The sequence below is a fragment of the Lissotriton vulgaris genome, chromosome 1_1, assembly GCF_964263255.1.
Source record: "Lissotriton vulgaris chromosome 1_1, aLisVul1.2, whole genome shotgun sequence".
Lineage (NCBI taxonomy): Eukaryota > Metazoa > Chordata > Amphibia > Caudata > Salamandridae > Lissotriton > Lissotriton vulgaris.
In genome coordinates this window covers 1,321,705,680-1,321,732,684 of record NC_141685.1, presented here as the reverse complement: position 1 = coordinate 1,321,732,684, position 27,005 = coordinate 1,321,705,680, and the positions used below count along the sequence as shown (strand labels likewise).

Sequence of the window (27,005 nt, the reverse complement as noted above, 5' to 3'; positions counted from 1 at the left end):
ATTCTCACAGTTTATCAGATGTTACAATTAGACACTTTGGAAACTGTTTGGCTTTCAGGTTGTCCTTCGTATGTTATAGCGTGGAGAGAAAGCTCTGGCAATGCTCTCCATCTTTAGTGCAAGGCTCAAAAGTCTTTATTATAGCAGGGAAACAACAATAATCACAGGGTGTACGACAACATCAATTCAAGATGGAAGAAGGTGCGAATTCGGTTCATGTTAGAGCAAGTCTGGTTTTCTAACGTATGTCAAGCCAAAGAGAAGACAAGCACTGGCGTTGCCAATAGGTCTCGCAGTAGGAAAGTTGGAGCTATTGTTTTTGTAAATGACAAAGCCCTTTATGTATTTCAAATGATAACGAAAGTGAAAGGCATTGTTATTTGCAATTGTAATGGCTCCAACTGTCGTACTGCGAGACCTATTGGCAACGTGAGTTGTTTTTCGTGTGTGAGTGGCGTTGCATGTGTGAGTGGCGTTGCGTGTGTGAGTGGCGTTGCCTGTGTGAGTGGTGTTGCCTGTGTGAGTGGCGTTGCCTGTGTGAGTGGCGTTACCTGTGTGAGAGGCGTTACCTGTGTGAGAGGCGTTGCCTGTGTGAGTGGCGTTGCCTGTGTGAGTGGCGTAGCATGTGTGAGTGGCGTTGCATGTGTGAGTGGCGTTGCATGTGTGAGTGGCGTTGCATGTGTGAGTGGCGTTGCATGTGTGAGTGGCATTGCATGTGTGAGTGGCGTTGCATGTGTGCGTAGTTGAGTGGCGTTGCGTAGTTGAGTGGCGTTGCGTAGTTGAGTGGCGTTGCGTAGTTGAGTGGTGTTGCATGTGTGAGTGGCGTTGCATGTGTGAGTGGCGTTGCATGTGTGAGTGGCGTTGCATTGTGAGTGGCGTTGCGTAGTTGAGTGGCGTTGCATGTGTGAGTGGCGTTGCATACTTGAGTGGCGTTGCGTAGTTGAGTGGCGTTGCGTAGTTGAGTGGCATTGCGTAGTTGAGTGGCGTTGCGTAGTTGAGTGGCGTTGCGTAGTTGAGTGGCGTTGCATGTGTTAGTGGCGATGCATGTGTGAGTGGCGTTGCATGTGTGAGTGGCGTTGCATGTGTGAGTGGCGTTGCATGTGTGAGTGGCGTTGCGTAGTTGAGTGGCGTTGCGTAGTTGAGTGGCGTTGCGTAGTTGAGTGGCGTTGCGTAGAGTGGCGTTGCATAGAGTGGCGTTATGTGAGTGGCGTTGCATGTGTGAGTGGTGTTGCACGTGTGAGTGGTGTTGCGTGGGTGCGTTGCGTTGCATGTGTGAGTGGCGTTGCATGTGTGAGTGGCGTTGCGTGTGTGAGTTGCGTTGTGTGTGTGCATGGTGTTGCGTGTGTGAGTGTAGTTGCGTGTGTGAGTGGCGTTGCTTGTGTGAGTGGTGTTGCTTGTGTGAGTGGTGTTGCGTGTGTGAGTGGCGTTGCGTGTGTGCGTGGCGATGCGTGTGTGAGTGGAGTTGCGTGTGTGAGTGGGCTTGCGTGTGTGAGTGGTGTTGCGTGTGTGAGTGGCGTTGCGTGTGTGAGTGGCGTTGCGTGTGTGAGTGGCGTAGCGTGTGTGAGTGGCATTGCGTGTGTGACTTACGTAGTGTGTGTGAGTGGCGTAGCGTGTGTGACTTGCGTTGCGTGTGTGACTTACGTTGTGTGTGTGCATGGCGTTGCGTGTGTGAGTGTCGTTGCGTGTGTGAGTGGCGTTGCGTGTGTGCGTGGCGTTGCGCGTGTGACTGGCGTTGCGTGTGTGACTGGCGTTGCATGTGTGAGTGGCGTTGCATGTGTGAGTGTCGTTGCATGTGTGAGTGGCGTTGCATGTGTGAGTGGCGTTGCATGTGTGTGTGGCGTTGCATGTGTGTGTGGCGTTGCATGTAATGCTGGATTATTTGTGAGTGGTGCTGTCTTGTTGCAGAGATGTTGATGTGTTGGTGCTGAGTGTTGTTTGTGTTTTGCATAGTTGAGTAGTTGTGTTTTTGTGATGGTGTGTATTAATAGTTTTGTATCTATGTTTGTTATGTAGTGTATTATATGTTGTTGCGTTATGCTTTGTGTTTGTTGTTTTATAGCAATTGTAAGATGTGATGTGTGAGTGTTATTGTGTTGCATGTATGTATTGTATTTTAACATGTCTTTGTATGTATTTATTTTTAAGTATGTGTTATGTGTTGTAATGTTTTTTTTTTAACGTTGTGTATGAAGTGTTATTGAAATAAAAATGGCGGGCGCTATGTGTTTCCTTTACGTGAATTACGTTAAGTGTTTAGCGTTCTAGTCTTTTTTGTGTATTCTGAATGTGTTTGATGAATGACGTAATCCTTAGCCAATCGCAGGGCTACGTTTGGTGACGTAGCGTTGCGTTTGGCGTGCGTTAATTGGGAAATCCCCAGATGTTCGGGAACTTTCGTGGGGGAAAGGCGTGTTGTTGTTCCTGTCTTCTTCTGGCGTCGTTTGACAGGTAGGTTTTTTTTTACAACTATTTAATGTATGATGTGAATGTATTATAGACTATGTAGAGATGTATTTGATTATTTTTTACAGTTTATTATTAATGTTATACTTTTGTGTATCGCAACATTGTTTACGTTATCGTATGTATCTTATTAAATATGTATTGAACTTTCTAAATTGTGAATGTGAAATGTTGTAATGTAATTTTATGGAATGTATAGCAATGTATTGATTTTAAGGTATAGTCAAAGTGTGTATTTTATGCATTTATTGATTTTGTGTACTTTTTGTTTTTGCTAATAGTATTTCCCTTTGTTTCCGAGTTGTTAATTATTAATAATGTAATGTATTAAAGTATTGTCATGCTTCGATAGAATCGGTATATATTAATTAGGTGTTGGGTTATTATTTCAGGTATCGTATGTACAGTATTGGTCTTGTATTGTTAATAACATGAGTGTATTACTGTTGTCCCTTTTTCCAAGTGCATATTTTGGGTCTAAATTGTTTTTGTTTATTTGCGTATCTACAGGAATGGTATTGTAATTGTAATTTACAAGAGTTTTTTTATATGTGTTAGCAAGATCTTATTGTGTAGGTGTTATTTTTGCCGTGTTATTTAGTCCATTATTACATGAATGCATTGTATTGTTTATTATTTATTGAAATGTGGTGTAATGCTATTATTGTATAGATGTTGTTGTTAATTTGTTATTTATATAGATAGTTAGATAGGTATATTGAGGGCTATAGCTAACAACACATGCAGCATCACTCTCCAGCAGCCTAGCAACACTTAGCAACACAGCCGCATTAATTTTTAAACATTAGTATCATTGTGGTGTTGTTGTTTTGTCCATGTGGTGATGGAGAGTGGTGTTGTGATGGTGCTGAGTACTGTTGTATTTTGGAGTGTTGGTGTGGTGCTGTGTAGTGTTAAGGTGTTGTTTGCGAGTGATGATGTGGTCCTTGAGAGTGGTGTTGTGGTGTTATTGGGTGTTGTTCTGGTGTTGCTGAGCGATGTTGTAGTGTTGCAGTGTGAGAATGTTAATGTGCTGAGTGTTGTTGTGTTGGTGCATTGTGTTAATGTGTTGTTGCGGAGTGATAATGTTGTGTTGAATCGTGGTGTTGGGGTGGTTGTTAGTAGTGTTGTTGTGTTGTTGAGTTGTGCTCTTTTGATGCTGTTTGATGCTGTTTTGGTGTAGGTTGTTCCTGTTGTTGTGCACTTAGCACCTCCAAAACACTTTGTGCAACAGCAGCATGAGTTAGAGCAACACCAGAGTTGCTTGCTTTTGTGATTGCGCACTTTGTTTGCGTTTTTGATTTTTGCTGGCATTGTTTAATGGTTTATTTTCCCTTACTTTAGTAAGTGCTTTATGTTGTGAATTTGTTTCCTTTAGCTCGCTTTGTCCACTTTTAAATTGTTGTATTATTTTGTGTCTTTATGATCATTGTGAAAGAAATGTTTTATTTGAATATCCCTTTATTCATTATTGTGTATTAATTGCTGCACTGTCCTTGCGTTGCATTAAGTTTACATTTTTGAATAGCTACAAGTGTGTGATCTGATTAGTACGTATTAAAATAAATGTTGCCTAACGTTATTTATGTGTGGAGTTTGAGGGTGGAGTTGTAGTTGGAGGGTAAAGTTGTAGGGTGGTATAGTAGTTATAGGGTGTAGTTGGAGGATGGACTTGGACAGTGTGAGTGTGAGGGTGAGTGGATGTGAGTGTTTGGGTGTTTGAGGGTGTGTGACAGTGTGTGAGAGTGATTGAGCGTGACTGTTTTAGTATGAGTGAGGGTGTGAGTGTTGTGAGTGTGTGTGTGAGGATGAGGGGGTGAGGGTAAATGTTGCCTAACGCTATTTATGTTTTTTACGGTGTAGTTGGCGGGTGGATTTGGACGGTGTGAGTGTGATTGTGAGTTGGTGTGAGTGTTTGGGCGTTTGATGTTGTGAGTGAGGCTGAGCGTGTGTTGGTGACTGATGGTGTGTGAGGGTATGAGTGTGATTGAGGGTGTGAGGTTGTGAGAGTGTGAGGGTGTGATGTAGGGTGAGGATGAGTGAGGGTGTGTTTGGCTGAGGGTGAGGGTGTGTGAGGGTGTGAGTCATTGTGATGATGCCTATAAGTGATCATTTTTTCTCCGTGAATATTGTACACTTCAAATGTATTAAAGTTGTGAAGCGTTTTTTGAGAAAGCTAATCATGCCTTAATGAAATGTTGAATTGATGCTGTTGTTAACGCTGAATAAAAAAACAAACACATCAGTAACATTTTTTATATAATGCATGCCAAACGTTTTTTTTTTTTGTAAGGTACACATCAATTTGCACTGCAAAAGCTTGGCTTGCATTAACATAGATGCGCATTGATTTTGTATGTGTTTGCTTATTTGAGACAATGTTTACCTCCTTATAAATTTCCGAGTACAGATGTGCATTAATTGTGGCAAAGTATAAGTATGAAGCCACCTTTAAAAATTGTATTGTTGTTGTTGTTTAGTTTGAGTGAAATACTTTCTTGTACTTATTAGTGAATTTCAAGTAGGATGTGAGGTGTAGTGCTCTTGTGATTACGCACTTTCTTTGTTTTGTGGATTCTTTCCACCATTGTTTAATGGTTTATTTATTTCCCCTTACTTTAGTGACTGCTTTATGTTGTGAATTTGTGTCCTTTAGAGGTTTTTGTCCCCTTTTAAATTGGTGTATTACTCGCTGTGTATTCAGATGTTTCCCTTTTTTCTTTGGATTTATTTTTTTCTGTGAGAAATGTTATATTTAACAATCCTTTCCTGCGTTTTTATGTATTAATTTGTGCACTGTCCTTGCGATGCATTAAGTTTTCGTTTTTGAATACCTACAAGTGTGTAATCTGATGTTTTGTTATTGAATTAAATGTTGGCTAATGCTATTTACTTTTGGAGTTGGAGGGTGGATTAGTAGTTGGAGGGTGCATTAGTAGTTGGAGGGTGTATTAGTAGTTGTAGGGTGGAGTTGTAGGGTGGTGTTGTAGGGTGGAGTCGGAGGGTGGACTTGTACGGTGTGAGTGTGAGGGTGAGTGGATGTGAGGGTCAGGGGGTGTGAGGGTGTGTGATGGTGTGTAAGGGCGAGTGAGGGTGACTGTGTGAGTATGAGTGAGGGTGTGAGGGTTGTGAGGGTGAGGGGGGTGAGGGTGTCTGAAGGTGAGGGGGTGAGGGTGTCTGAAGATGAGGGGGTGAGGGTAATGGGGTGTGAGTGTGTGTGATGGTAGGTGTGGGTGAGTGAGGGCGAGTGTTGTGAGGGTGTGAGTGTGTGAAGGTGAGTGAGGGTGTGGGTGTGAGCATGAGTGAGGGTTGTGAGGGTGGACTTGGAAGGTGTGAGGGTGATTGGATGTGATGTTCGGGGGGTGTGAGGGTGTGTGATGGTGTGTGAGGGTGAGTGAGGGTGACGGTGTGAGTATGAGTGTGGGTGATGGGATGAGGGTGTGTGAAGATGAGGGGGTGAGGGTAATGGGATGTGAGAGTGTGTGATGATAGGTGTGGGTGAGTGAAGGTGAGAGTTTGAGGGTGAGTGAGGGTGAGTGTTGTGAGGGTGTGAAGGTGAGTGAGGGTGTGCGAGTTTGAATGTTGAGTGTGTGACTGTGGGTGAGGGTGTGTGAGGGTGAGGGTGTGTGAGGGTGAGGGTGAGTGAGGTGGTTTGTGGCTGAGAGTGTGTGATGTATAGTGAGTGTGAGAGTGTTGTGATGGGTGTGAGGAGATCGTGGGTGTGTGAGTGTAAGTTGTTTGAGGGTGAGGGGGTGTGTGAGTGGAGTTGCATGCGTCAGTGGCGTTTCATGCATGAGTGGCGTTGCATGCGTGAGTGGTGTTGCATGCGTGAGTGGCGTTGCATGCGTGAGTGGCGTTGCGTGCATGAGTGGCGTTGCATGCGTGAGTGGCGTTGCATGCGTGAGTGGCGTTGCGTGGGTGAGTGGGGTTGCGTGGGTGAGTGGGGTTGCGTGGGTGAGTTGCGTTGCATGTGTGAGTGGTGTTGCATGTGTGAGTGGCGTTGCGTGGGTGAGTGGCATTGCATGGGTGAGTGGCGTTGGGTGGGTGAGTGGCGTTGCGTGGGTGAGTGGCGTTGCGTGGGTGAGTGGCGTTGCATGGGTGAGTGGTGTTGCGTTGTTGAGTGGCGTTGCGTAGTTGAGTGGCGTTGCGTAGTTGACTGTCGTTGCGTTCTTGAGTGTCGTTGCGTTCTTGAGTGTCGTTGCATGTGTGATTGGCGTTGCATGTGTGAGTGGCGTTGCGTGGTTGAGTGGCGTTGCATTTGTGACTGGCGTTGCATGTGTGTCTGGCATTGCATGTGTGAGTGGCGTTGCATGTGTGAGTGGCGTTGCATGTTTGAGTGTTGTTGCATGTGTGAGTGGCGTTGCGTGGCGTTGCATGTGTGATTTGCGTTGCGTGTTTTTTAGTGGCGTTGCGTGTTAGAGTGTTGTTGCGTGTTAGAGTGGCGTTGCGTGTTAGAGTGGTGTTGCGTTTTAGAGTGGCGTTTCGTAGTTGAGTGGCGTTGCGTTATTGAGTGGTGTTGCGTGGTTGAGTGGCGTTGTGTGGTTGAGTGGCGTTGTGTTGTAGAGTTGCGTTGGCTTGTTGAGTGGCGTTGCATTGTTGAGTGTCGTTGCATGGTTGAGTGGCGTTGCATGTGTGAGTGGCGTTGCATGTGTGAGTGTTGTTGCATGTTTGACTGGCGTAGCATGGTGGAGTGGCGTTGCATGTGTGAGTGGCGTTGCATGTGTGAGTGGCATTGCATGTGTGAGTGGCATTGCATGTGTGAGTGGCGTTACATGTACGAGTGGCGTTGCATGTGTGTGTGGCGTTGCATTGTTGAGTGGCGTTGCGTTGTTGAGTGGCGTTGTGTTGTTGAGTGTCGTTGCGTGTGTGAGTGGCGTTGCGTGTGTGAGTGGCATTGCGTGTGTGAGTGGCATTGCGTGTGTGAGTGGCATTGCGTGTGTGAGTGGCGTAGTGTGTGTGAGTGGCGTAGTGTGTGTGAGTGGCGTAGTGTGTGTGAGTGGCGTTGCGTGTGTGAGTGGCGTTGCATGTGTGAGTGGCGTTGCGTGTGTGAGTGGCGTTGCGTGTGTGAGTGGCGTTGCGTGGGTGAGTTGTGTTGCGTGTGTGAGTGGTGTTGCTTGGGTGAGTGGCGTTACGTGGATGAGTGGCGTTGCGTATATGAGTGGGGTTGCGTGGATGAGTATGAGTGGGGTTGCGTGGATGAGTGGCGTTGCGTGTGTGAGTGGTGTTGCTTGGGTGAGTGGCGTTGCGTGGTTGAGTGTGGTGTTGCGTGGATGATAGTGGGCTTGCGTGGGTGTGAGTGGCGTTGTGTGTCTGTAAGTGTTGCTGTGTGGGTGAAAGTGGCACAGAGCCTTTGATGTGACATTTCAGGTGCAGAGCATGAGATTGATGCAAGGAGCAGGCATGGGAAACAAAACCTTCCTGATGTGAGAGACGATAACGGGTGCATATGCATAGGAGGAGAATACAGGTATATGGCATGTGAAGATATCAGGTGGAAAGATTGGGTAGGGAAGATAATAGGTTCAGGGCTTGCAAGGCATGAGTAGAGTAAAGCATGACAAAATGGTGCAAGGCATGAAAAGAAACTAATGCCAGGTGTGGAAATTGAGGAGTAAAAATAACGATACGGCATGAGATGCCCAGCAAGAGAATATAAAATGTGTGCCAAATTCAGGTGGCATGGGTAGGTAATGTAGTTCAAGCAACTGTGATATAAGTGACATCACAGGCTTTGGTGTGCAAGGCTAGCGAAGGGCCGTCACTGATGTAAGGCTTAGGAAGAGAACATAAAACGTCGAAAACAAGGACAGCGAAGAAGATAGCTGTCTGACCATAGCTGATCCGAAAGTAGCCTTGTTTGCTATGATTACAAGTGCAAAGAATGTCCCGAGAAGGTAGGGAGTGCAAGGCATGATACAGGAAATTATGTGTGCCTTAAACCATGGTAATGTAAGCAAACTGATACAAGTTGATCGGCTGGGAAGCGGCCAGGAAACACAAGTACGGCCGGCCACATAATTAGGGGAGGAGAAGCCGCACAGCACACGCTGGGAGAAGCCCTTTGATGTGCTGTGCGGCCGCGATGCGCGCTCTGTGCTGGGGGAGGGGGGAGGGCCATTAGGAACAGGAACAGATGGCCATGAAAGTGTATGGGCCAAATGCGCGTGCCTGTACGTGCACTCTAAGAAAACGCCACGGAAAAAAGCGGTGGTTTGACTATCCGATGGAGCACATGAATTCTCCCCCATTTCCCATTGCTTCATTGTTTTGTTTCAAATATTTACGCACAAACAAGAACCAAAAAAAAAAAAACGAGGTCATTGAAACCAAAGCGGTCATTCGTCTGCAGGTGATCAGTTGACTCAAGGGATCTGTTTTTCATTTGTGGCTCTTTTTGACTGTTATTCAAAGAGACTGGCTCTTTCTGTGCAGTTGGCTCGGCGCTTCGTACATCTGCAGTTCAGAACAAGAACAAGTCGGGTTGGGGCGGGAGAGTGAGAGATTGGGAGGGAAGAGCTGGAAAAGCCCAGGCTCGGCAGTGCAGCATGGCTGTGATTGCGTGGAGAGAGAGGGGAGGTGCTGGTGTGGGAGGGGGAGGCTGTGATTGCGTGGAGAGAGAGGGGAGGTGCTGGTGTGGGAGGGGGGAGGTGCTGGTGTGGGAGGGGGAGGCTGTGATTGCGTGGAGAGAGAGGGGAGGTGCTGGTGTGGGAGGGGGGAGGTGCTGGTGTGGGAGGGGGAGGCTGTGATTGCGTGGAAAGAGAGGGGAGGTGCTGGTGTGGGAGGGGGGAGTTGCTGGTGTGGGAGGAGTGCTGCTAGGGCAAGGCTGTGTTTGCGGGGGAAAGAGAGGGGAGGTGCTGGTGTGGGAGGGGGAAGTTGCTGGTGTGGGAGGAGTGCTGCTAGGACAAGGCTGTGTTTGCGGGGAGAGAGAGGGGAGGTGCTGGTGTGGGAGGGGGGAGTTGCTGGTGTGGGAGGAGTGCTGCTAGGGGAGGAGAAGCCCTGGACGTGAATGCTTGTGCATGTTTGATCACGTGATTCACGTGAACTGCAAGAAAACCGCGGCTGAAAGCCCTTTGGTTTGAAGAGAAAATAGCCGACTTGAATTCTCCCCATTTCCCATTCCTGCGGAATGGTAAAGGCGAGACCTAAAAAACAGCTTTCACTGGAAGCACCGGACATGGGCACCTTAATCAGAGTGCCACCGTCACAGGACAGGGAGAAACTCACATAGTGACTGGGAGACAGTGATGATCTGAGTGGGATACTCTGACATTGGGGCAGAGCTACGCTGACACGGTGGCACTGGGACAGACACCATCACTTTTTTGTATGCTACAGTACTATAGTGTGACGCCTTAAGTATGATGGGTATGCCAGATGTGGGTCCGTGCTCATTGTGCCACTGGAACCAAGTGACTGGTTCTGACTGACAAGCCCCAATCATGGCAAAACCAGTCTTGTGTTTCTTTTGTTCCTGTTCAGGAAGGATCTTACATAGCAGTTTGGTCTGGACGGTTTCTATTGGAGCAGGGTCAAAACTGATTTTCAGAGAAACACACAATATAGAAAGATGCACCCAACCATTAACCCCTTAAGTGCTGCCTCGGTGCATTGGCCGACGGCAGCACTACCTCCCCAGTGCTGCGCACGACCATTGGACGTCCATTCAGCACTAGTTCCAATGGACAGCGCAGCACTGGGGAGGAATGTTTAATAGCATCTATGAGGTTAAAGAGTTCATAGTCCCAATGTCTTGAAATATTGTTTTATTGGATTCCTTTATTTTATTCCATCAAAATGGCCAAATGGAAACATCATTTGGCTTTTGACCCTTCGTAAATCGAGATGCCGTATTAGTGGCAATTGGCAACGATCTAGGTGTCTACATTGGGATAGAATCACCCCCATTGGAATTTGGGATGATTTTTCCTTTGGGCCATGACTGTTGACAATTGACTCATTGAATTGGATCACTGCACAAAATCAATAACTATTTACCATAAAGAGCCCTAAGGAAGTTCAAGTCTACTGACCGAAACGCGTTGGCTGTTTGGCTGTCTTGATGGAATAAAATAAAGGAATTCAATAAAAAACATTTTAAGACATTTGGGAATATGAATCTTTAATGGTTGGGTGCACCTTTCTCTATTGTGTGTTTCTACGTATTGTCTGCCGAAGCAGCAGCACCAATCAACGGCTGCTACTGAGGAAGGAGTTCACCAACTTCTTATTTATGGAACTGTGTGGGAAGTGCAGTTTGGAGTGTCTGCTGTTGTTTTCTTTTCTTTTCTAAACTGATTTTCATATGTCTGGGTCCAAACTGAGGTGGCATAGTGTACAAAAAACCAATGGACTGGGATGTAGCCCACAGTAACTTCCAGCAGCTAATTCATGCATCCCACCCATCACGTTTTTGTATACTACACTGGAACAGGTCCAGCCAGACTCAGACATGGGCATCCTAAACAGAGCTGCATTGCCACAGAGAGAGGGAGAAACTCATATTGGGACAGGGAGACAATGATGCTGGAACAGAGAGACAGTGATGCTCGAAGAAGGATATTCTAACACTGAGGCTGGGGTACGCTGACACGGAGACTGCCCCTGGGAAACACTGACAATGGGACAAGACCACAGTAGGATGTGAACTCATTGGATGTGGGAGAGTCACTTGATGTTTGGACAAGTGTGCACTGTAAATCGCACCTGACACTGGAATAGGGATACATTGACTATAGGATGGGGAGCACTGCTACTGGTCCAGGGAAACACTGTCATGAAAAAACAATACAAGGACAAAACGATGATGCTGCAGTGGCAAGCAATCAGTGACTATGGAACGGAGTAACTTAGTAACTTGAAAACGGATTGCATGTACACTGGGAGAAGAAATGCATAGACACGGGGACACTGATATACTCCCATTAGGATTGTGGAGATACAGATACTGTAGAAGGAAGATAGACACATTTAGGCAGGCAAATCATATACCAGAAACAGGAAACGCTCAATCATAAGGATTGGGGATGCAAAGGAACTGTGACAGGAAAGACACAGACACCAGACAGGAAATATATAAACACTGTGTCAGATGTAGTGGCACTCATCTGACCAGGAGATATCTAAAATGGGACAGTGATACATGTGCACGTAGTCTGGAAGTTACTGAACTGGACAAGAAAACAATGGTACTTCGGAAAGTTGAGCTATAAGTGAGGGCAACGAGACAACCACGGGAATGGGGAGCACTGCACATAAGAAGTCAATACATGAATACTGGGAAAAGGCGAGAGCCAAAAATAAACTGCACAAGGTGAGCGACTAGGGTGTTGGTGAAAGATCACAAGGCACAGCCCTCCATTGGCGCCTCTGCCTTGAAAAAAAGTAAAACCTCCACTGTCCACAATGAGGCAGCTCGCAGTGCTGAGAGGCCATGTGAAAGGCAATTCTCTGCATAGTTCAAAAACAAGAAGTATTCCTTAAGCCAAAACTGAAGTACTATTGCAATATATTTACACCCTTAAACTGTTACTAATTTCCAAACAATGTGATTGCAATACAGACCCAATGTGGCCTGTTTACTTTTTTTTTTGCTTGAAGTTTTTCCAAACCAATTTGGATCAAGGTATTATTAAGCTGATTAAGCCATTGGAAAGTAGACACCCTTTCGGAAGACTGCAAATTTCTCAATGCAGCTTTATAAGGGCCCGCACATATGTGAATCTACAGCATAATGGCTTTCAGCAAGTTGTGGTTCTCACGTACTCCTAGCCCGGGACTGAGAGCTACTGCTGAAACGATAGTATCAGGTGAGCCACAATTTGATTTTTTTTCCCCAGCCATTATTAGTGACATTTGCACTGAGAGAGCATCCACAGCCCAGCAGCTTGAAAAATGGCAGGTAAGGGCCTGAAGTTCTGCACCTCTATAGAAGCAGAAATGTTACTCCCACCGCATATTTAGTCAACCTGCTAAAGGGTTTTTGAGCTAGCAGCAGCCTGCTACACTCTACTTGGATTCCCCCTGGACACTGTGAAAGGCCAGTCTTTGGGGTGCATCAGTAGTCAAGTATGGAAATATGGTTCATCTCCCAAATATTACAGCACGCTTGTGCCCCGCAAACCTCTGTTTTGTATTGTCATCCGGCCCTTCTATAGATGGTAAGCGTCAAGATCTGCCAATAGTTTCTAATTCTGTTTATTGTTCTTACCTTCGACTGCGCCAACTACAAAAATGAAGTCTTGAAATTATTAACGATGGCGCGAGGACGCCTGCCTCCCACACTCTTTAATATGGGATGTAGGTTGCTGAATAAGCAGGGCGAAGAGAAGAGCTCTTGCTGAACACCCTTGGTTACTGGAGAGAGCCTCTCGTGTTTCCTTCTCAGCTGTATCCTGTTGCAGCCTTCAGACCGACAGAAAAAAAGGCTTCGTGAGAATGTTCAGGATTTCAATGACTTCTTACAATGTTTCAGACTAAATACCAGCCAAAACGGTATGCTGGGCACAGTAAACTATAAATAAAAATGATACTATATTAGTGCTTCTTCTAAAGATCTTTAATGCTCTGATTATATGGTTTATCCTTCTTAGATACTCAAAATGATTGCATCTATCTCGATTCACAACAGGATTCTACCAAGGAATAAAAACATGAGCTGGGCTGATAGGGTGGGCCCTATCTCCCTTCTTAAGAAATCAGGAAACTAAGCTAATTTACAAGTCTTGGGACAGGACAACTCTCGAGAATAGCATTATCTATTCTTAGAATGAATGAGATGCACAATCAAGATCTTACTTAACTTGTTAAAATAGGATTTGATCTGGGCCTGGAATTTTTCCTATTTCCAAGACTGAAAATGTATATGAATTCATTCACATTGAACAAATAAATAAAAATGCAGGTTTGAAAGATGACCTAACTAGACTCTGTTATTAATGACTGATATTTTCCAAATAGACGTGAAAAGTATCATTATGCAAAGCTACCTCACTGATGCGTTGATCTGGAAGGAAGAATGGCCCTTCCTGAAACAGGTAGAAATGTTCTTCAAAGTCTTGGAATCTCAGCTCATAACAGTAGAATGAAAGTTCCCTAAATGTTTCATTTGATAACATTTTGCCTATGCATCAGTGTACCATATAGTAGGGTGTTTATTCTTTGGTATGCTACAAAGCTAAATCTACATTCAGAGAAGCTTACAAGTAATCATTTTAGAATCCCAAAACGGATATATCTGATCAGTGAGCATAAAATGGGGTATCACTGTATGGCAGTTTCCACAAATACCCCTATCAATCAAAATGCTCTTTACTTAATAGAGGGTGACAGGCCCTTTAAATTAATGACTCCCAAAATATGTCTGAGCGGTGAAAGCAGCAAATTGGCTGCAACAGGTTTCTCTATGTGTCGTGCTATGGAAATATACGATTACATCTCAAAATTTCGAAAGGATCACGATATAATCTGGTTACTGGTTGGATTAACTGAGCAAAGAATTAATCTAGTGAATATCCAACCTTTCACAAACCACACCTGTGTTTGAAAACCACTAGAAGACTGCTAGTTTTGGGCACTTAGTAGGGGGATGCTTGACAAGGAATGAGTACCCCAAGACTTGTTAAATTCCTCAACCATAACGCAGTGCAAAACGGTTTCTACAAACACAATGTTACTGATGCAGAGAAGAACGCGGACTGTGATTGCCTGTGGCGTTACAGCATTGTTCATTTGCAGGCTGTCCATGTAGGGATAGTCAGTGAGTGAAGATATATTCAGAACGTGGGTCAGCTTCCTACAGATGCTCAGAAGGCGCAAACCACTCCATGCAGTGCACCAAGTGTTCATGTGAACAAAGTCACCCATGACTCGTGGATCCCAAAGTACAGCGCCTTACCTGGAAAGGCACACTTACTCACTTAGATCAGTGGCCCTCTCTGAATGTTGTACTGTTAAATTAAATTCAGTCTGCGACATTCCTTTAAGAGGATGAATGAGATTTGTTTGGTTTCTTGCATTCATCAGTCAATTGGATCGGGGCAGAGTTCCACAATGGATGGCCATTTCAAAGCAATGTTGCACAGCTAGAAATATATATTCTCTTGACTGTGGACAGAAACAAAGAGAGATAAAACATTTGCACTGCCTGACTTTCTGCCCAACATCTGCTTATCCAAGCGGGTTTGAGTGATGCGAACCCTGAAGTGCTCATACACACATCTCCTGAAGTTACTTTACATTTGCCAGATTTATCAATTTGATAGTCTTTCTTGGACTAAAGTGTTTTTAATATGTTGTGAAAATTCGTGGAGAGCTTCACAAACGCCTCTGGTCCTACTGGGGATGGGAAAGGGAATCGGACAGCTCTTTGCGGTTGACGTTCAGCCCAGTCTCTCTTTGTGAGGACAGAAACTCGCTTTCACAATGAGAAATATTTGTACCATTACACTGTCTGTCATTGCACTGTCAAAGCAATGCAGGTGATATGTCAGAGCAGTCAATCAAAGAGGGTAGTGTTGCACAGTATCTGGGAAGACCAGTTCACCACAAATGCTGATGGTGCACTTAGTCACAAACAGACCTTAACCATTGTCGATAAGTGGTTGCTTGCACGTTCAAGCACTTGGGAGCTGTGATTGAAAGACATGCCCCTCGCCACCGAAACTGACCCTTCTGAAGAATATTAAAAGTATGAATGTGAGGGACTACTAATTAAACTTGGCTGTGCTTAAGCATGCAAGCAACCACTGATCTGCTGTGAGTAAAGATTGTTTGTGACTTATCCCATCATGTATTTTTGGTACAACTGGGTCAGTCGAGCCAAGCCAATTTGAATAGTTTAGAGCAGAATATGATGCTGTTGATAATGAAGAAACAACTAGGGAAAGCACCAACATGCTCATTTTAAAGATATTTGAACTTCAGGTAGATCAGCGGTATTGGTAAGGGTACAAGTCTGTGTTAGGCTGGGTGAAATTGAATTTAGGCTGCAAAATCTGAGAAATTGGAGAATCTGTGCTTTAAATCAAATATACATTATGTAAAATGTATTACATTTCGCATTACATAATTTGTGTAATTTTCACCTCTGGGAGACTCTTTCGTGTAGAAAATGTCTCAAATCGACATTTTTGTTCAAATCAGTATCCTGCTGATATCTCGCTTCAAGTGGCTTCCTTTGTGAGATGTGCTAAAAGTCAAATGAGATACTGGCAACCCACACTCTGTGCCGAATGTTGTGCAATTTTACGAAATGTTTACTACGTTTTCTGAAAAAAGAGCATTTCGTATACCCCTTTTAAGTGTCCAACCATCATTTGTTATATTTGCTGTTTAGCTGCTGCTTGTTTTTGTCTTCGTAAAATTTCGCTGTTGTGGAACTGTCTCTGTTTTCCATCAGCAGATACATTTGATACACTTTTCTGAAAAAGGGTGTACAACTAGTTTATAGAAATTAACACAACTTTCCAAGGTAAGGCAGCCAAAGTAAAAATATTTTCAACGCCGCGTTTGCTTATTTCGGTGTCAATTATCATCAAGTCAGCTTCTGCCTGGAGGCTGGAAAATCTATTTATCCCAATTCAGATGCTGAAAGACTACCTCTTTTCTATCAAGATGGTCTGGCACCCAGCACTACTCAGATTGCTAGACAATGCTAGAAATCGCCATCAGTCCTTGATGGCGTCTGTCTGCTCAGGGCTGGGCGTTTAAAAGATTGAAGAAGAACTTTATGCGTTGCTTTAGTCAGAGCCATGGCAGTCTTCGGGTGCTCGGAGTGAGCACAAGCCGGATTGCGAAAGGCCCGTTGTGAAAAAGGCCCTCAGTCATTTTTGCCCTACTGTGCCTCTGCATGACATTTTGATATTATTTGTGGTGTAGGGTCTGGCTTACATATGCAATGGCAAAACAGTTTATGCCATAGGATCAGGTGATGCAGAGAGGAGAGATGTGAAGTTCCACATCCAGCACCTCCAATGATCTCCAAAACTGGCTTGTACTGCACCATGCTATTCCACTGCAGTCACCCCCACATATTTGAAAATGTACCTCTCCCTGCTGTCCTGCCTCATACAACCACACAGTTTTATAATTGCACCTCACCCTGCTATTCCATCATAGCAAATCCCCCAGCTTTGTCAATGTACCTCATTGTTATATTCCACTATAGTCAACCACAAAAGTTGTCAATGCTGTTAAAACCTTATCTCTACCACTTTATGCTAATTCAGATACACCCACCACTTCCTAAACAACTCGAACTAGACTTCCAGTACCACTTTCCATAATTGGAGCCAACAAACACAGCTTTACTAATGCACCACAAACCTGACCTGCCCCAATTTCTGCTATTTCAGCATCATTCACCACAGAGCTCTGGCAGCACACCTCAAAACTGACCTGTCCTACCAGAAATTCTCCAGCAATTACACACACCACTACCAATGCAGCTCAAACCTGAACTGTACCGCCATAGCTCCAGCAAAACACACCCCAATGACAATGCACCTCAAACATGGCCCTGTCCCACCAAAGATTCTCCAGCAATTACACACATGCAAACATCTCTACCAATGCAGTTCAAACCTTAAATGTACCGCCATAGCTCCAGCAAAACACACCCCAATGCCCCATCAGAGATTCTCCAACAATTACACACATGCAAACACCTCTACCAATGCAGCTCAGACCTGAACTGTACCACCATAGCTCCAGCAACACACACCCCAATGCCAGTGCACCTCAAACATGGCCCTGTCCCACCAGAGATTCTCCAGCAATTACACACATGCAAACACCACTACCAATTCACCTCAAACCTGAACTGTACCACCATAGCCCCAGCAACACACACCCCAATGCCAGTGCACCTCAAACATGGCCCTGTCCCACCAGAGATTCTCCAGCAATTACACACATGCAAACACCTCTACCAATGCTGCTCCAACCTGAACTGTACCACCATGGCTGCAGCAAAACACACCTCAATGCACCTCAAATATGGCCGACACCACAACTTGCTCTTTCAATACTGTTAACAATACTTATTTTGCCAATGCATTGCAAACCTATTTCTCTGTATGATTGGAAGCCTATAGAGCTGCTTTAATCAAATGCAGTCAATGCACCATCAAAACAATAAGTGCAACAACACCGCCATGCAAAGAAGTTACAAGCAACACCTGCACACAGATTTGCCATTCACAGGAAATGAACAATGTCGTACACAGCCACCTTGTACCGAAGTCCACTAGGACAATGCATGCCAGTTTATACAGTTCCCTTGCAAATAGGAGGCAGAGTATGCAAACTTGATGGTATAGGATACCATAATCTCCCAGTATGTGGATAATGGCAATGCCATCCTTTTCCGGTAATGGGCTGGTAAGCTTGTGTCCTGGAGAAATGCAACAGACACTTAATAGATCACCTATGGTTTTGAAGGCCCCTGAGTCTATCAATGGAATGCAGCAGAGACAGGGAAAAGGCAGGATTTTGGGAATGTTTTAAGAATGGCAAGAATGTTTAAGGGTGGTGATACACACTACACAAAGTAACTCAATTTTTCAAGAAGAGTCATCATGTGAGAAATGTAAAAAAAGAGCAGTGATGGGCAATTTTCGGTGCTGCTGGAAAGGCCAGCATCAGCACAAGGCATAATCAGCTTGCTTTGAACGAAGAGTCAAAATTACTCAACAGCTTGCTTTTCGATGGCTGTGATTAGGCTGCACTCAACCCGATACTTCACATTAATACATGTAAAATGAATTGCAGAGGAGCTGGAAGAAAAGCCTGGCCTGTGCGGCCTAGCAGTAATGGAAGGCGACAAAAGATAGCAATCTGCACTAACTTCACAACTCTAACACCGCTGAGTCAGAGGATAATATCCAGGTTAAAAGGGGGATGTACAAGCCTTGAGACAGCCCATGTTTGGCTAAAGGGTACAGCCTGATAGTTGAAGGTTAAAACATTATCTCTGTTAGCAACATGAATGCAAAATACTTATTCAACATTATGTTACATTTTGGATCATTGCCTTAAATTAGCCTTATCTAAAGATTTCACAGCAGTTGTGTTTGAATGCTTTATTGGATCCCAAACTGATGACTGATTCATCCTTAGCAGATTCGGTTAAAATCAAGATGTTGTGCTTTAGTTGTGCTTTGTTCTGGTTTTACCATGTAATGGAAGAGTTTTTACATTGACTGATGTAGCCAAAATTTCACAGTATCCATTGGTTAGCTGGTCTATCCAGGCTACTATTGCTCCTTAACTCAATTAACCAATCGTTGACTCTGTTAGTTGGATGTATCCAAGTCTTGCTTGGGTTGTATGGTCAGCTTTTTTTGTCAATACAAAACTGGGTCTGTTAGTTGGTTGAGTTAGACAAGACTGGACAAGCTCTTGACATAGGCTCGTTTGGCAATTTCATAACTGAGCCCATGTTTTAGCTAATAGATGATTTGATTATTAGATTGATAGGTTTATCCCAGGAATGCCTTTGGCCTTTGCTGGCAGGGATGGCGAAGCCATGTTTGGGCCTTTATCTTGACTGATTTAGTATAGTCATGATGGGCTTCTTCTGTAGCTGATTTAACGTATCCATAATATTTTGGCCACACAATAACTTATTCATTAAGGTGACTAGTACAGGTGAGGATTAATTAGTTTCTATAGTCAGCTGTTTTAGCCAAGCTAATTTGGAGTCATTGCGTTGAAGGATTTAGCCAAGGCATAAAGCCTTTTGGCTACTTTAAGCAAGTCCTGATTGGCCACTTAAATTGATTGTTTTAGCCAAACCACAACTTTACTATTTAGTTGGTTGATTTATCTTAGCAATGACAGGATTAGATTGTCCACTTCAACAAATCCACGACTTTGCACTTTGGTTGTCAGAGTTAGCAAGCCATAATTTGGTCATTGTCTTCGCTTTTTTAGCCAAGATGTGATTGGGTTCTATGCATAGCTTGATAAGCCCCCTGGGAAAGAGGGATTATCATCAAAGCCCTGATGTATTAACTTACCCCCAGAGTCAGCACCCTACGGTAATTATGACAGGAGTCCCAGAGCTTAAACAAGACCGGCTAGAGTTCCATAGTGAGCTCAAGAATAAGGTCATCTTTTGGTTAAATGAAAACAGATCTCTCCCTCCCTACATAAGCGCAGAAATATTGCTCTGTAGAAGGGTGAATTGGTTGGGCACCAGACCAGAGGATTTGGAGGGCGATTGCCTAATTATAAACTTCAGGGACCCTAGAGTGGTTAGGCACATCTGTTACCATCCTAGAAATCTGGGTGTTAGTGGAATTCTTACTCTTGACCGGCGCTACTTTTACCCCAAATCTTTCTGTGGTGAGCATTATGTTCAGAGTGAGGGCTGTGAAACGATCCCCGGACACCCTTATGGTCCATCCAGACAGGTGTCCCACTTCCCTCTGTTTAACGATTTGAGCCATTGAGTAATCTGGAGGGGGTGGACTGACTGACCTATAGCCATGAACATATACGCCCTGTTAGGCATAGGGGGAAAGGTTGTACTGTCGTGGAGGAGAACTTAATTAGTAGCAGCTTAAAGGAGGGGCAATTGTGTGTAGGGAAAGAGTGTCCTAACATTGCCCCGCCACCACACCCTGTGTTGAAATTAAGACTGGGACGTAAGTCCAGCTCTGTTCTCTCAGTGAGCGCTCTGGGCACGAACCCATTTTGCTCTTTGCATTTGAATCCCGTTATAGTTCCACCGGCCGGGGAAGACCCCCTGGACATGGGAGAGTGTACGTTCAAGGAACCCGGCTCTTGCGAGTACGGGTGTCCTAATTATGGTAACATCGACGACTCGAATAGTTAACCCGCTACGTCTCTGCCCCAAGAGTTTGTCGACAGGGACGCCCATTTGCTCACTGTGGTTCATGGAACATAGCAGGGTTAAGGATTAAAATCCCCATAGCCGAGTGGTCTGCCTGGGTGGAGAATTACGACATTCTAGCCTTTCAGGAGATGTGGGCAGTGGATCCTGTATACCTACCTGGTTATCTCAACTTCCACAAAGCAGCAGTTAGAGGGGCAAAGGGCAGACCCTCAGGTGGCCTTAGCATATGGGTGAGGCAAAGTATTAACTGCAGACCCACCGAATTAGTCATTGACAGTTTGGATCTCTTAGTTATTCTGTTGCATTTTCGGGATTGTCCTGATATTCTCATTGTCAACATATACAATAGAGGTCAACCCGGAGAGCGTGGTACTGAGACCTTCCTAAAATTGGATGGGTTCTTGGATTCAGTAAGCCCCGATATTAATGTAATATTAGTAGGGGACCTAAATTGCTCTTTTGAGCCTCTGAGTGTAGACGGGGAAATTCTGCAGTCAGAAGCGGATGCCCAATGGAACATCCCCATTCTTGATCTTACACCCATCAAGAAATGGACCGAAACGGCCCTACATTGGATGGGCCTCTGTTTAGAGCGCGGCTACAGGGCGGCAAATGGACGGACTGTCTCTGACAAAACTGGCAGGAACACCTTTGCTAACGGCCTACGCAAAAGCCGAATAGACTACGCCCTCCTAAAAGTTGAATTCTGGTCAACTCTAAGGGATATGGAGATCTTGGACCGCCCGGAAAGTGACCACAACCCGCTTGTAGTCAGCCTCCAGCTGAACAGTGTCCCAAGATGTGAACCTCATACAGAGTTAGTCACTGCTGATGCCCTACTTACTAACAACTTACGTAGGGTGCGCTGGGCAAGGGTCGCTGTTGACCCAGGGGCACTAGCGGAGATTGGTACGGAAGTCACACGGGCCCTGGAAGTTTTGCGCTCTCCTCCAACTCAGGAAGATATTAACAGAGAGATCACAAAACTCCATGAAGATTTATTTTCTGGCCTTAAAACATACTTTTCCAAACCCTTTAACCCAAATAACAAAATCGGTCAACCAAAGCGCAAACATTGGTACAACAAACTGTGCCGGGATTCCTATGGTAAACTGGCCTCTGCAATTAAATCCAAGAACACGGTCGATATCAGACTAGCTAGGTTTAACTACCGTAAAGCTAAAAATCGAGCTAAGCAAGAATGGGATAATGAACACTGGTAGGACCTTCTTGTTGCCAGCAAACAAAAAAATCTGGCCAAGTTCTGGCATATTGTTAAATGGGGCAATTCCTCCAACTCTCAGGTTCTCATAAACTATGTCCCGGCGGAGACTTGGGTTGAGCACTTTGAGTCCCAGTTTTGTGGCCCTCAATTGGGAATTGAAAGCTCTCCTTTAGATTCCTGCCCTACGGCTAACACGCACAACCTCGTATTTGACTGTAGAGAAGTCGAGGAAGCCTTGAGTAAGACCCCTAGTGGAAAGGCTCCAGGTATTGACTGCATCCCGGCGGACCTCTTCAAATACGATCTAAACAACTGGGTGCCCTACATTGCTTTCTTGGCCACCGCCATTGCCAGGGGGGCCGCAATCCCAGACACATGGAGAGGAGCCGAGATACTGCCAATATATAAGAAGGGTGATCGTTCAAGCCCCGGGAATTATCACCCGATCAGTTTAATCGACTGTATTACAAAAACGTTGGCCAGGATGGTCCTGGCACGAATACAGATTTGGATAGAGCTGGAGGACATTCTATCACCCCTACAGGCCGGGTTTAGATCCTATATCAGCACCATCGAGCAGGTCCTTAGGTTCCAGCTGATATATTGGAAAACAGTCAGCCTAGGTGGTGGATCTCTGTTTGCTGCCTTCGTTGACCTTAGGTCAGCATTTGACCTAGTTCCCAGGGCCAAACTGTGGGGGGTCCTTGATAGCCTGGGGATGCCTCTGGACCTTCTAAATGTCGTAGTTAGGCTCCATGAGTCAAACTATGCCAAAGTTTGTTGGGGCAAACAAGGGCAGGTAACAAACAGATTTGCAGTGTCACGGGGTGTAAGACAAGGATGCGTCTTAGCACCTACCCTTTTTTTGTTATTTATAAACATGGTTGTGCAGTATTTTTCTACTTTTCCGACAGACGCTCCTTCTTTGGGTGGCATAAAGTATCCGGTACTAATGTTTGCGGATGACACCCTTCTACTCTTGCAGACACAGAGGGGCCTGCAAGCTGCCTTGGATAGGTTTGACGTTTTCTGCCAAGACCATGACCTTCAGGTTAATGTCACCAAAACCAAGTTTATGGTCCTTAGTAAGGGGAGACCCGTGGTAGGCCATGTCACTCTGAATAACATCAAGCTTGAACAGACTAATGTAATGACCTACCTTGGGATAGTTTTAGAGAGCAAGATGAGTTGGAAGCCCCAAATTGACACTCTATCCCTCAAGTTTTCCCAGCTTTCAGTGTGCTTGGTTAAAGAACAGAGAATGTCCCAGACCAAAAGGATTGGCCCCGCGTTGAAGATTTATAACTCCAGGATAGGTTCAGTGATCTTGTACAGTGCAGACCTATGGGGTTTTGGGGACCTATCCTCTTTGGTCAAAATACAAAATATATTTTTAAGGACTCTCACAGGTCTTCCCTGTTCTAGTCCCACTGGTCCACTATTAATGGATTTAGGCTGTCATTCTATTGATTACATTGCACGATTCAAACCAGCGGCCCTATGGAGGAGGATCTGGACCACCCCAGAATTAGCCCTCTACGCAAAGGCAATACTCGACGTTAGATCCATTTTGGGTTCAGGAAACATACCATGGTTTAAGCAAATTAGGTTGCTCCTGGAGTCTATGGGCCTGGGTAATCTGTGTTCTGATCCCGCTAATAATCCCTTCTCCCCCAAAAAAATATACAAAAGCCTATACTGGTCCTTGATAGGCCAGAATCGCTTTAAAGAATCGTCAGCTACCTCACTTACTGGTATGTTCTTGGAGTTTAAAAGTGATCCTTCGCTAGAAGAGTACTGGGACATTATTACCAAGTACAGCGACAGAAAACTCTATCACCAGCTAAGGGTATGTTCCCTACCCATTCGAACTTTTACCAAACACTGGAAGGGACAGGTGACCGAATTCTGTCGCTGGTGTACTGACCGTAGGGAATCCATTGGACATGTATTCTTTGAATGTCCAGCTTATGAAGCCCCACGTGTTAAATGGCTAAAACCCATTTGTAGAAATTTGGGCACAAGGGTGGGGTCAGTAGCTTTAAGGATCCTGAGGTACGACACGAGCGAACTGATAGTAATTGCTGTGGCAACATTTCTAGGTTGGGTGTGGATCATTCGGGCCAGGCCGTAGTTGCGTAGTGATTCCATTCAGTTTTATTTCTATTGTCACTACTGTATTTTTACTGTATTTTTACTATGTTTTTACCGCATTAATCTCAATTTTTAAAGTTAGTGCTCTTTTAATGCTCACAAATTTGCATCTTATTCTATTTAAATGAATCATTGAACTTCTTTCCCTGTGGATGTATTTTTATATGTACAAAGTCTTTTATGATGAAATCATCGAAATAAAGACAACTGAATGAATGATAACCCAATCCATTATTGAGATTTTAGTCCACTGGTTTAGCTAAGTAATGTCTGGATCACTACATAGGCTAATTAAGCGAAGCCGCAATTCTGTCCTTGGTCTAGCTAGCTTAGGTGAACCATGATTGAATCCTATCATTGATTCATTTTGTTCATCCATGACTTTATCCTTCCGTTGACTGATTTAGCTAAGCCATGAGTAGCTCCTTTCCCTGAGTTGGAAAGTGAAGCGACAATTAGGTCTTAGTCAACAGGTTTTCTTTTCCCAAAACAAATTGTATTGTGTCTTACAGCCATACAATTCCTGGTAAAACCTGGTAAAAAAAAGTGCACAGAGTGGAATTGCTGATGTCGATAGTTATAACATCTGGTTCAACAGTAAAACATATAAAAATAAGTGCCATGTCATTAAAACATTGCCTGATATTGTCTACCCACTGCCCCACCAGCCATATCAGCTTAAAACATAAATGAAGGAAACCTCCCACCACACTACTATCCCAATGCCTCAGCAGCCTGTGAAATTGAGGCGACTGGTTCCAAATAGAGACCACAGTAGTGTGCCCACCTTTTCCATATTTTTGGTGTTTCTGGGGGCATCCCCTCGCTTTAAAAATTGAGAGTTCCAAGCCCATACAGAAATCCCCTCCCCCACACCTCCACCCTGGGAGGGGATGTAACCTTTCATGCCCTGGCTATGTCCCGCTTAGCTAATGTAAGACCGAGGAACAATAAGTGACTTTTATACCAATTGCCTCCTGTACCTTCAGTGATGTGCAAAAGGGCCAATTTTGGCAAGGCATGCATGTCTCAACCCAGAACTTCCGAAAGGGAATTCAAGACCCTCTGCCAGAACCTCTGAAGTGCAGTACACTGCCAGATTGTATGAAACCACGTGCCCTCCATAGAATTACATGGCAGGCATAAAGGGGATTCTACCAGGCTGGCCCTCCACAGTCTGTGTCTGGTGAAATAGATCCGGTGAAGGTAATGAAATTGTATGTGTCAAAGACGTAATGCTATTACCACACCACGTGGAGACTCTAGTGCCTCTGTCCAGTCATCTCGGTCCAGCAGTCCCAGGTCTCCCTCCCAGGATTCTCTAAGTGCATCTAAAGTGGTAGGGGTCTTTGTAACTATTGTTCTGTATATTTTAGTGATCTTAAGGTCACCTAAGTCGCCCACAAAGACCTTTGCCTCAATAGGATTAAACTCAGGTACATCACCTGTGTTTTGAACATAGGGGGAGATGGCATACCGGAGCTGGAGGTATATATAAAACTGTGTATGAGGCATATCAAATTCTCGTTGAAGCTCTTGAAAGGATTTTTGGATTGGGCCCGGCATGACCACCCCCAAAGTGGATATACCTATGCTCTCCCAACCACTGAATCCAGTCAGTGTTGAGAGTTGAGGCAAAATGCCATTATGCCATAGGGGAGTTTCTCTGGTCAGTCGTCCCCACCATATCATCCGACGTAGGGCCTGCCTCCATAGCATAAACACAGTTCTTGTCGCCTGTGGGAGGGTACGAAGTGTCATCCCCATATGAAGAAGTGTATGTAGTGTTGTGCCGTCCATTATTCAGTGCTCTACTGCATATGCCGGGTCGCATAGATCCCCATACCACCAGTCATTCAGGACCAGGAGATGAGATGCTGCATGATATGCCTGGATATCTGGAGTGGCCATTCCCCCACAGTATGTGGATTGGAAGCAGGTTCTCAGGGCAACCAGGGCGGAACCCTCACGCCACAGGAATTGACCCAGGAGTGTGTTCATCTGCCTGAACCATGTGGTCGGCATTGGATATGTGTGAGTCTGTAGCTGATATAACATGTAAGGGAGGGAGACCATTTTAAAGAAAGCTGGTTTGCCAAATAAGGATAGAGGTAAGCGGGACCAGGATCTAATCTGTATTTTGGTCTGCGCCATCAATGGGCCAGATTTTTGTTGCATAAATCGGATTGGAAAGATGCCAGAAACACCCCTAAGTATTTGAAACCCTCTGTGACCACTGTCACTTCCTTAGTCCACTTGCCCAATTGGGTCTTCCCCCCGGAGAGGCTGAGGAACAACTTATGGTCATTCATAAAAAGACCAGATGTCTCTCCAAAAATCTGCACAGCTTGGAGTAACCTACACTCTGTCCTGTTAGGGTCTGTGAGAAAAAATGGCACATCATCAGCATAGAGCCCTATGTGGTCGGAGACGTCCCTAACCCATTCGGAACCACAGACTTGGGCATCAATCCTGACCCAAGCTGCAAGTGGCTCCATAGCGAGTGCAAACAGGTAAGGGGAGATGGGGCAACCTTGACGGGTCCCATGTCCAATACAGAAGGTCCGCAAAGAGGCATTTGCCACATGCACCGAGGCAGTTATATCTGTATATAAGAGTCGTATATATGTCAGGAGTCGGCGGCCAAAGTTCTGTCGACTTAGAAGTGCGAAGAGGTAGGTCCAACTAAGAAAATCAAATGCTTTAACGATGTCCGCTAAAAGCAGGGCCACCGGACCTTCCAAGTGGTCCACCACCGCAGTGGCATTATGGGCACGGCAGATGTTGTGTCTTGTGGCGTGGCCAGGCATAAAGCCAGCCTGGTGTGGGTGAATGAGATCTGTGATATGCCGCAAGAGACGGTTTGCAAGAACCCTGGCTATTCGTTTAGCTTGCACCTTTAATAGCGTTGGTCAACTAGTTTAGACAAGTCACAATTTTGTTTTTATGGTTGGCTGACTTAGCCAAGCCATAGCTGGTCTGTTTAGTTTTTAAGTTTAACCAAGACTGCTTTGAATCCTTTTACTTTTCAGGTTTAGTGAAAGCTAGCTTGGACTCTTTGGTGGTCTGCCTTTGTGGAGTCCCAATTTGGTCCCTCAATAGCTTGTGGAGCTCAGACATGCTTTGACAGAACCTGTAGATTGATCACCAAAAGCTGAACTAGTTGTTTTGTGACATGGCTGCACATTGTGCTAATCTTCCAAAAGTGATTAGTAAGCTAATCAAGGCTACATGAACCACTCTAATATGATTCCTGGTTAGCAGGCTCAGCTGAAACATGATTTGGAAGCAAAAGCTATCAGG

At 45.0% G+C, this 27,005-nt stretch overlaps 1 protein-coding gene across 1 annotated transcript in view; it reads right to left on the bottom strand.

Annotated features, from left to right (window-relative positions):
* Positions 1 to 27,005, bottom strand: part of SLC4A8 (solute carrier family 4 member 8) — a 675,897-nt gene that overhangs the window by 398,085 nt on the left and 250,807 nt on the right. The gene's annotated exons all lie outside the window — the stretch shown is intronic.